General features: G+C 36.3%; 1 protein-coding gene across 2 annotated transcripts in view; it reads right to left on the reverse strand.

Moving 5' to 3' along the window:
- Nucleotides 1–12,314, reverse strand: part of NEBL (nebulette) — a 321,698-nt gene that overhangs the window by 135,321 nt on the left and 174,063 nt on the right. The window lies entirely within an intron of this gene.

A 12,314-nucleotide genomic window follows, 5' to 3' on the forward strand; every position in this document is an offset into this window, starting at 1 on the left:
GTCTTTCACTGGCAACATTGGGAGAATTGTAAGCTAATTTTCAAAGCAGTCCAACAACACAGACTTAAGATTGGGTGGCACTTTGTCTGACATCCTCCCATCTTCATTGGCTCGGAGAACAGCAGAACACGAGCTATTTTATGAGGGCACACAGAAAACTGTCAAATAATGCTGCTTCCCTCTACTCAGGCCTTCTTTTAGGACATTTCCCTCCCAGTGTGTTTGGTGTATTTATTGCAACAAGTACAGAATACTAATTTAACTAAATATTAAACTGCTAAAGATATGCTTGTAATAGTGTAATAATCTATAGAGCAATCTACAAAAGCAAAAGGAGCACTGATGAACTTAATAGTCATTTATTACAACTGTGTTGTGCTTTGCAACACAAATCACAGACATTTTTGCTGAGAAATCACGCACGTGCACACACACACACACAACCACACACACATGAGGTATCAGGAGACAAATGGAAAATAACGTAGGAAGCAGATGGACAGACTGCTTCCCAGGCAGACAGAGCACGTACTTCCTACAAAAGCGAGGTAAAGGGCCCCCAAAACAGAAGAGTCCAACAAATGGGTACAGAAGTCTGCAGTCAGACAATCTAACAAACCACTAATTAGTTTCAGGTTACCTGTTGTTCTATGCTTTTAGAGTTCAGCGTTGTTCTTGTGGATTTTCAAATTTACTTCATTTAGGAAGAAGCACCATAATCTTTACAGAATTTAGAAACTTTAATGGTTTTCATCTAACCCTAAAAGCAGAAATAATAAATGGAATAGAAGTTAGAAGCAATGTAAATAATTTCAGCCATCTGTCCTGCCTTTTGCTAAATATTTCACACCTTTTCAACCAATAACATAAAGCCCAGGATCAGAATGCAATGCGCTAATCAGTTTATTCTGAGTAACCTAGTGGTATGGCTTATTTAATTCTATCCATGACACGAGAGCCCTTTCATTTTATAACTACAAAAAAATATGGTTTTCTCCCTTCAATAAATCGAATAAATAATGACTTGCCCTTCCCAGTACTTAGTAATTGAATGTATCAAATGCCTTATCTGGCAAAAGCTGAATGCGAAATAAAGTTATGCAAGTGTTTACAATCCATGCACAGGGGAGAGCCGGAACAACTTTTGGAGAAAAATGAGGCAAATAAATGGTTAACTGACAGCGTACACACACTCACGCTGGAGGACACAAAAAGGTTCACAGTAGTTGTTAAATTCATTTAGAGAAACTCACTTTATTTCTCCAACAGAGCTCTCACCAGCTAATCTGTATCACAACCTGCAGGAGTCTTAATATTCTCAGCAGGATGAAGATTTGGGCCACATGGATTCAGCTATTTAATCTTGCAAGGGAACAATATTTGGCAGGAAAAGACCCCACAGCACCGAGGGGACGTCCCAGTGGTTTGTTGTCAGCGCAGACTGGGCCAAGAACACCGAAGGCGGAAACCCAACGGCACTCGACAACGTTTCCCTTTTCCTTTCACTGGTGCTCGTGACTCAAACACATGTGCACACTCTACATATACATGGCAAACATACACATCACACGTGCATAGGCAGCTATTGCAGACTCCGGTCTGTCTGTAAAAGGCAAAATGTTTTCTCAATATTGGGCTGCATCCTGAAAAACTTAAAATTCGAAAGTATCACTTCACAGGCTGGAGGTAGGAAAAGAGATGAAGGAACAATGACAGTAGTTTTGCTTTCAAAACCTTTAATCTTCTTAAACACTGAAAACCAAAACAGTGAAAACATATATGAATTTGTAAATATGTGCAAATATTTGAGATATTGATCTTTCTAATCATTTCAAAATTACTAAGCTAAGCCATACTCTTCTGTAATTAAACATATTTGGTATTTTATATATAATACTATGGTTTGGTTTCGTTGTGTGTTTTGTTTTGTTTTATTAAGGACCTTTAGTTCTTTATATAACCTTTCTTTATTTCTTTATTTAACTGCCTGTTAAACAATTTAGGGGGTTTGATTTAATTTTGAGTGCTATTTTCTGGAAACCCACGCTGGCGGGCAAACAGGAAATAGGGAAAACGGACATAAGGAAGTAGGCTAAACTTAAAACAAAAGTTATAGCTCCTATTATTAAGCAAAGAGTATGAATCACAATTCAAGTCAACAACTCTGTAAAGTTCTTTAAAAACTTTTTAAAAATAGTTATGGCAAGAGTTCAATTTTTTTTTAACCTTCCAAACCTCCGTTAGTTATTCCTCTGCTATTAACACCATGTTTCCCTGTGTTATGATAATTACATATATTATCTCATATGTGTAGATAGTAGATAGTTGCTACAGCAATTATCTGGTGGGAGGCTGACTGCAGGCACCAGGAGATCAGGGGTCATGTCTATTTTATGCCTCATTATCTCTCCCAGCTCCTAGCAAAGTGCCTGGCACATACTAAACACTTAAAAAAATGTTTAAGTTGAGGATTAAGTTCTCAAAGGTGGTTTCGTCTAGAGAACCTTTATTTTGGATTTATAGATACCCAAAATATGTACAATTGAAAATAGTAAGTGCTCCTTTCACAATCTTCTCTCAACCTACATTTCAGAAATAGTATCTCTCCCTGCGCACTCAGAAACAGAAGACGAGTATTCCTAACCTCACCATCTTCCTCCTTCCCTCCTGCCTTTTCTGTCTCCTACACACCTTTACATTCCACCGAGGCACTCACGCATCCTCGTAGGAACATGAAACACATCCAGAGACGCAGTCTCTCCCTTTTTCTGAAAGCTTCAGGGCAACGTGATGTCCATAGCTAATGTTCGGTGAACAAACACGTGTGCCTATGTAAGGTATCTGTGAAGACAACTTCTACATATATCTTATTCTTTATAGTCAAAGCATCATGTTCTAGAGGATTGAAACATCAACAAGAGATGTCACTTGCCCTCAAAGGCCTCATCCCAATTACACAACAAAAATAAATATTTAAGTCACTTTGTTTGGAAGAAATCAATGCACTCTATCAAAAATAACAAGTATTAAGAAGAATAGAATTATTTTTAAGGTTTTTCTTTTATCTTTTATTCTTTTTTCTAAATCCATACTCTTTTTTCCTAGCTTGCTTAACAAAGGCAAATTCTAACACTTTGGTGATTCTAAGGGTGCAATGACACAAAGCTTAATTCAAATGAGTTAAAAGTTGACTTTGTTACAGTTAATTTTTCCACAAAAGGAAAAATCAATCAAAAATATGAGCAAAAAAAAAAAAAAATGATCCTAAGTTCCTGCTTCTGGGGACACTTCACAAAAGCTATAGGTCCTTCAAACAGAAAGTTAGAGGTCTCCTTTTACAAGCAGCTTTGCATGTGATTCTGTGGAGAAGAGAAAAAAGCTACAAAGCAGTCCTGACAACTGTGAACGAAAAGAAAGCTAGAGAAGAAAGTAGGAGCAAAAAAATAACATGCAATTTTCATGACATAATTCCTCTATGAACATGAAAAGTAAATTAGAGAACATAGTTGCATATTCTAAAAAAAAAGAGAGAGAGAGAAAGGGAGAGACATTCTTGCTTCTAACTTCCAAATCATGAAATTTTCTTTAATTGTGTATACATTTGGCTTGGATTACCAACGAATTTTGAATTAAATCTCTGTACGATGTCTCCCTTGACTCATGACTTCTAATAAGCTAAAATAACATTTGACTGTTACTCTTACAAACTAAAAAAAAAAGTTTTAAACCTATTTCCAAAAATCCCACTGAAATTATAATCATATGGCTTAATTATTAATGTTAGTCACATCTGGGACTCTACAAATATATATAAGAGTTCTGGTTTTTCTTTAACATTCAGGATGCTCTCAAATAATCAAATCTGGAAGAAAATTCAGATATTTTTTAACTTTTAAGTCTGTATAATGCACTGCAAATTGAGACGTTTTCAAAAGAGCTAGTCTTTATTAGACTTTCTACGTGGCATAGGAATGTTTTTTTCCTATTGTCACCCTTCTGCCCTCTTTTTTATTCACATCTGTCTCTCTCCCTCTCTCTCTTTCTCTCTCTCTCTCTCTCCACAAAACATAGCGAGAAGGCAGCTGTCTGCAACCCAGGAAGAGAGGCCAAACCAGCCCTGACATACCTTGATCTGAAACTTCCCGGCCTCCAGAACTGCGAGAAAATTAATTTCTGTTGTTAAGCCACTCAGTCTGTGGTATTTTGTGATGGCAGCCCAAGAAGACTAAGATAAGCTCTATTTTATTTTTTAGATACTTAGGTTAGACACCAAAAAGAATCCCCTGGCCATGACATAAAATATTTTTAAACAGGGGCAGCCCTTGCATTTCTAATGTAATGAAATACTTAGGAGCCATATCAGAAAGCAAACGTTCCTGCTTTACCAGGTTAATATTGCTGCAATGCCTCCATAAAACTACAGAAGTTACTGAATATTTAAATAGCAGAAAGTGAAAATAGGTGTTTATCAAGCAGCACAAACAAAATGAGTGGCAAAACTGAAAGCAGCTTTAAAAACTAAGGACTCTCTTGCAAAAAGGGGTTTCAAGGAAAATATTGTACAAAATTAGTCAATATTTTAAATATCGTTGTCTCATTCATGTATTCAACACACTTTTCTGAGCACCAACCACGTTGTGAACACTGCTCTAGGCACTAGCAATCTTATGTTGAAAGGAAAATCAGTTCCTTGCTCTACTACAGGCACATATTCTAGGGAAGATTTTATTTGCCTAGATTGCAAAGTTGATGGAAAGGCAAACCTTTCTCAAAAAAAGAAACAAACACTCTGAGGAAATGGAGAAAATAACCCCTTAAAATAATTCACCTATTTACTGAATATATATTTATTTGGTAACTATTTAATACTTTGTGCTAGAGAATGATGGAACACAGAAAAAATCTGGGAGTTTTCAAGAAGAAAATTGATGTGATCTGAAGACACAGACCTTGAAAGACATTGGAACTCCTTGTAATAATCTCCATTATAAGATGGAAACCACACAAGGCTAGGAGGATTCACTCATCAAAGTCAAAAGTGAAAAAGTTTGTTGGCAAAAACAGTCAATTCATTTGTTTATCAAATTTGGCCCTGGAGCTATAAAGAAAAAGACACAGTCTGTATCTTCACAGAGTTCAGTCTGGAGGTTAGAAACTCACGATGCAGCTACAGAAGCAGATTCCCAGAGCAGCAAGGGAGGGGGTAAGGTGTGGGAAGAGGAGGTAACCTCTGAGCCTGGGCAGATGGGGAGAGGTACAAAGGGCCTCTCAGGAAGTGAGAAGTGGATGGAACTCAGGGTGTAAGAGGGCCACCCAGGCTAGAGGTCTCAGCCAGCACTAAACCAGGGACAGCCTCACACTCCATGCAAAACATTTTGCATTTTATCCTAAAGGCAGTAGGGAACCATTAACAGATTTTAAGAGACGGTGTGGCATGATCAGAAGTGCATTTTAGGAAGACCTTGCAAGAAAGCACAGGGATCTACTTGTAGTTTTTTGAGGAACCCCCATAATGATCCAGCTATCCCACTACTAGGCATTTAGCCAAAGGAAAAGAAATCAGTAAGCCAAAGAGTCTTGTGCACCCCATGTTTACCGCAGCACTATTCAAAATAGCCAAGGTATGGAATTAACACGGGTATCCAACAACAGAAGGATGGATAAAGGAAATGTGCTATATACACCCCATGGAACACTAGTCAGTCATAAAAAAAGAATGAAACTCTGTCATTCATGGCAACATGGATGGAACTGGAGGACACTATGTTAAGTGAAATAAGCCAGGAATAGAAAGTTAAATATCACATGTTCTCACTCATACATGGAACTAAAAAAAAAAAAAAATGTTGATCTCATAGAAGTAAAAAGTAGAACAGAAGATACTAGAGGCTGGGAAAGGTGGATAGGGACAGATTTGTTAAAGGATACAAACTTGCAGCTAGATGGGAGGAATAAGTTCTAGTGCTCTATAGCACTGTAAAAGGACTATAGTTAACAGTGATACATTATATAGTCTCAAATAGCTGGAAGGAGGATACTGAATGTTCCCAACACCAAGAGATGACAAATGTGGGATATGATGGATATGCTAATTACCCTGATCTGATCACTACTCACTGTATGTATGGAACCATCACTATGTACTCCACAAATATATGCAATTATTATGTGTCGATTTAGAAATATTTTTTAATTAAATTTAAAAATGTTTTTAAAAAAAGAAACCACATAGAATAATAACATGAAAGGGGGCAGAGACAAGTGAGAGAAGTCAAGAGACTATTCCTGCAACCCAAGCAAGGGGTAGGGAGGGCCTAAATTAAGAGACAGAAAAGGCCAAGTACAAAGTACCATGCTGGGCATTCTTGCAGATACAAAAAATAAATTGAAAAAGACATGGATGATCTTCACCTTCAGAAAGTTAAAGAAATAAGACAAACAGACACTGAAACGCTAACGAAAACCAAGATGTAGGCTACGATGTGTGAGACAGCACAATAGCATAAAGCACTGTAGTAATCTGGAGACAAGGAAGATCACTGTAGCTGGGTCTGAGTGTGTATCGGGGATAAAGGGGCCGAGATGTCATTTGCAGATATTATGAAATTGTCCTAAACAAGAGGAATGACTCATGCAAAAGCCCAGGACAGAGTAAGTAGGCAGGCCTAAAAGAAATGGAAGAAGAGTGTTGAAGAGCAGCGAAAGATAAGGTGAAAAATAATAATTTAGGAGCAGATTGTGGAGGGTCCTTAGAGTCAGAATTAAGGGGTTTAGGAGATTAGGCTTTATCCCACTTGAAGTGGAGGTCCAAGGAACGTTTTTTAGTGGGTCATAATTAGGGTCTTGATGAAAGAGATATTTTAGAAAGACTCATCTGGTGATAGTGTTTAAGATTCAATGCAAGGAGCAGAAAGAGCCTGCAAGAAGATAAGGCCAATTAGGGGCTAATGCAATAACTCGGGCAGGATAAGGGGCCTGAGCACAGCGGAACTGAAAAGAAAGGAATGTGGGGGGAAAAAAAGGATTTCACAAAAGAAGGATCTTCAGAAATTGTTTGCTGGATCCTTCATCTCTGTTTCCAAAAAGAAGTCATATGTGTGAATTCATCTATTATGGGGGCTCTTCCCAAACCTCCCCTCTAGACAATGCCATTTTACAACCCAAACTCTTGTACTTGTCATGCACAAGTAATTACTGGTCTGGGATGTATTTGTTTCTTTAAGTGACTGTGGCTAAAAAATTGAGGATAAAAAGAAGAGATCAGCCTTTGAAGTTCTGCCCTACATGGAAAAAATAAAGCAAAACCAGGTGTAAGGGAAACCATGGATTTGGAAACAAGAAAGGATGGAGAGGTAATTTTCCATACATTTTTCTCATGAAAGTATAAGTATTCCTTATAGAAATACTTTTCCTGAGGAGCAGTTGTTCAGAGGATCTCATTAAACTGGGTATGTCAAAGTGTTTCAAAACGAATGAAGTATTCATACATGCGTTAGGTATTATAAGAAAAATATGTTATTACCCTATCACTTCCTTTTTTTTTTTTTCTTTTTGATCTTTGCCTTTAAAGATAATGCCACTGACCCACAATTTCTCAAGAATGGATTGGACTGACTGGGTGAGATGAATTGGAGATAAGGTTTAGTCCACTAAAACAACATATAGATTCACTCTGCAAAAATACCAACCCTGGAGGGCTTAAATCCAAACTATTGACCTCATAACTAACCATCTATGTTAATAAATCCTATTATGAGATATAACAAAAATAACATCTCATTCTTCTTTCAAAACTCCTTCGTGCACTAGACTTTACTGCTCAAAATCAGAAGGCTTCATAAAAATCTTTCATTAGTTATAAAATTTATGCTTCCTGTATAAAGAACAAAATTGACAAATAATCTATTTCAATATTGCATGGCTAATTTTCTTACCTTCTCACCTTTAAAAAAAACTTTTATGTTTGCTGAATATAAAAAGAAAGGGAAAAAAATCCTTCTATGTCAGTGGGTCGGATTCATAAAAGATCTAATTGCCTCATACACGATAATTTTGCCACCAGTTTACAATTAGCATGCATTTCTCATGCATGAGTTGACCCAATTACATAACAAATTTCACCTTTGGGGATTTCTCTCGACTGCTTGTCTTCTGTCCACCATACAACTCAATTTCACACTGTCAGCAGCCTGAACATGGTTACAGTCAGTCTCTGTCAAAATGATTTATTTAAATTACAAACAGAGACCAAATCCCTAGATAATTGCCCCTACCCTCATGCTTACCCTCACACTCAACCCAACTTTGAATCCAATCTTTTAATAGTCCATGGACACCGCTATTCAATTATTAGGGCAATGTTTAGTTCCAATAATCTAATACTGTTGAAGCTAACTCGCAAAATCTCAGGCAACTAAATCAGCAGTCTCCACGCGCGCTTATTAATGGGCATATAATTTATTTTACATTCTAAGAAGTCAAGGAAAAATTATGTAGCTGTATCCAAAGAGCTAAAAATAATTACATTTTAATATCAAATTATGGAGAGATTTTTTTTTTTCTATAATGTTGGGGAAAAAGGTGTCCATCTTAGCTTTTCTCGTAAAGCAAGCAAGCATTTCTTAGGAATGGATACGCTAAAATCGAAAGTGGAACAAAAAAGGGTATTTGGGAAACAGGATAGATAACTAAAATTGAAGATGCTTATGGGGTAAAGGAGAGAACACAGAGCAGGTGAAAACACTATTGTCTGTCGGCCAGTGATTAAGGAAAACGGGGTTTTAGAGATTTCCATTGAAGCCAACACACACGCAAATCTATTCCTTCTGTGTGTCAAGGACAGGCACAAATCCTGACAAATCAAATAATGGTCCACTTACTATTTCAGTCAGTGCGTAAAATATATGATTTTGTCATCCGGTTAGTTTTTTTTTTTCTTTCCCCTTCATATGATATTTTTCTTCTCCCTGAAATAAATTAGAAAATAAACATCTAGTTTTTATCTATGGCACAAAGTCTGGAGAAGTCTCTCGGGGTTTGACATTACCATTTTATTTCACAATTTATCCCCAGACTGTCTGAGCTAATTGAAAGTGCAGCTGATATTTGTGTGTAAACAGGCAGAATGAAACACATCAATAATCTCCTCAAGGCTAGCCTGTGTCCCTCAGAGGCCTGATGATGCTTCCACCCTGAGATCCTGCTCCAGGTACCCCGAATGCATTACTTATGAACTTGAAGGTGGCTAGCACCTGAAATTAGAAAACGCCTTTACAGTTATCCACACAGCTAGGGCTATACTAACCATAGATAAAAGATGTTTTAAATGCCCAAGGGCACAGTATTCCTCAATTCATATTTGTACACTGTTCCTTAAGACATTTTCCTAAAATACTATTAAAGAAAATGTGCAGATGTACAAGCACATTTCTGCCATTTCTGAATTTATGACCCTAAAATTTGGGACCAGGGAGAGGGTAGATGGCGACGAAGTGCCTTAATTGTGAAAATCTGTAAGGCAGGGCTTTCAGCACTGAACACAATGGCTGCATTCTGCTGAAGGAGACACACTTTTAGCAAAGCCTGGACTTCTAAGTATTATCTTCGATTAAATGATTTAGCTGGATTTCCTGACTTCCCATAAACACTGTTCCAAAGCGTAACACTCTCAAGTTAATAAGCAACCAAACTCCATCTGAATACTAATATAGTCAATGAAATGAAGACATCTTCTGGAATTTCATGAGGAAAAAAAAAAGAACTTCATTTTAGAAGCCAAGTTCTGTTTCTTCCTAATCATTCTGTCAATTCTGAAATCCTGCCTCTTTTCGTGTTCTTTCTGCAGCTATACTAAGGGGTAACGTAGCAGAAGGATTTTAAATTGCAGTATTTCATAAATCTCCCATGTTCAATATGTTGTCATTACAGCTACCAAAAGAAAGAAGGCAGGCTAACCACTCTAAACTCTTTCATTACGCACAGTTTGAAATTTATAGTTGTATTTTATCCCACACCTCAGTAATATATGCAGAGTGAGTGGGCATTTCCAAGTGATTTCAAATCCTGGACAAATGAATATGAGAGTGGTTGAAAATAATTTCATAACATTGACACAGACACAAGCAATCAAAAATGCCCATTCATCCATAACATATTACCCAAAACACCTAGAGTTGTCATTAAATCCACTGTTTTATGTCTTTATACTTTCTTCAGTCCAAAAGGGATTAAAGGCAGCTTAGAAAGAGCCACACAATATTTACAGCTAAAATAAACTAAAAACAAATAAGAAAATGACGCAAAGGGGAAAAATGCAGATTGCAAAGACCTCTTCCTGATCTTAGTGAACCTACCTATATCAACTCATATTAAGCTTGGCGCTCTAATGCAAGACTAACACATCTCATATCCCTTATAAAATCTGCAGGATCTATAATTTTCAGGATTATAATTTCCCAGCATCTCCAGCAGGAAGATTCTGGGCTGTTTCCAGTCTAGACACTTTCTCACCTTCTTCCTCTCGAAACAGACACAATCCAGGCCACTGTCAGAAATATCTGCCTGGGTTGTAGCCAGTATTGTTCAGTGGGGTTTAGATTAAAGTAATATGGAAAACTGGGCTAGCCAAAGTACCACTTTTTGGATCAACCCAAGTTTCTTATAGAAAAAGATCCTTGAGTAATATGGAAAACCTAGTGAGGTAAGGGAAAAAGTTCATAAAGTTGTAGTCTTATAAATGAATAATAAATTCTCCAGACCTCAGAATGCTTAACAGCCTCCCTTCTTCAGGATTAGGTCTCTAACAGTAATATTATGAAGTCTATATATTTTTTTTACTGCTATCCAAACATTAATATGCCTCATCTTGGCTAAAAGAGCTACTTATAAGACTGCTATGTCTGTTAATATCAAGACACCGCAAAAAGTTTTTTTAAAAAAGATGTCTAAATTATATGCTTTTAAAAATCAGTGTTGTCTAAATAACAGGCTAAATCTACATCATATTTTTATACTGAAGTATCGATATCACACTGTATATGATAAATATAGATTAATACGTACCTGTGTTATAAGAGTTTTTTGCATAATTAAGAAGGGATCTGCAAACGACCTCTGGGATTGAATAAAAGGTATATTCCTGCTAATGATAAAGGTTGGTGACATGATCAGTTCTTTTCTAATTAAATATGAATGTTGACTTAATTTGAATATAAATTAAAAGGCTTACCTTTGAATTGACTGCAATCCTTATGTTAGCTGCCACATGGATGTCTTAAGTAGAAATGTTTAGTTCTTTTTGAAATAAAATTCTATGACAGTCAAAGATTTATGATATAACTTTTCCACAGCATTATTATTTTTGTAAAAAACATTTTCAGAAAATAATCCAATGAAAGAAATATCACTGAAGGTAACTGCCAGTGTAAGATATCCCTGATTTGCATTTTTAAAAGCAAAAAATAGGTTTTTGATTTAAGGAAAGAATAAAGAGGAAGAAAAATGAAGGGAGTGATCTTCAAGATTCATGATGGGTGGGCAGATTGTTGGGAGAGGGTCAGGTAAGAGATACATGTCATGAAGCCTTAAAATTCAACTCTTTTTCTGCAAAGAAGAAAAAGTTCTCAGTCATATAAAATGTCTACTTAAAGAGCAAACAATGGGTAAACCTTAGGGAATATGGCAAAAAAAAAAAAAACCATGTATTTCTTCCACTTTCTAAATAAATTTTTTAAACATCAAATAGTTCTGTTTTTGAACTTTTGACAAATAAAATTTTTCTCAAATTGTATAACTCTATCTGCAAATTGTTTATGTGTGTGTATATGTACATATAAACACATGTATACATACATCTCATGTTGATGGCCAATACCAGTGAATTTAAAACCATCTGCTAATTAAACATTTCCTGGAAATTAAGCTTCCATCACTTATAACACCTAGATATACACATTTTAGTGACTATACAAGTGACACACAAAATACAATGCTCATGAAAAATGGTAGGAGTTTTGCATATTTTTTCATACTTTCATATCACCTACACAGTTGTTGATTTTCATTCATAATTCCTCTTGGATGCCTAACATTGAACTAATTTTTATGTGGCAAAAATGTATATTAACACACTTCATATAATCCTTTGGAACAACCATAATCACAGGTGTGAATTACAACAATTAAAAAGAGCTGTTTATCTACCTTTAATAAGTACTGAATTAACATGTGCCCATCCCTGACAAGTTTCGAACTTCTGTCAGTCTCCACTTTCTCTTTCCAGGAAAATATTACATAAACTGAACAAGATGCAGCTT

This window comes from Eulemur rufifrons, chromosome 25 (genome assembly GCF_041146395.1).
Source record: "Eulemur rufifrons isolate Redbay chromosome 25, OSU_ERuf_1, whole genome shotgun sequence".
NCBI lineage: Eukaryota > Metazoa > Chordata > Mammalia > Primates > Lemuridae > Eulemur > Eulemur rufifrons.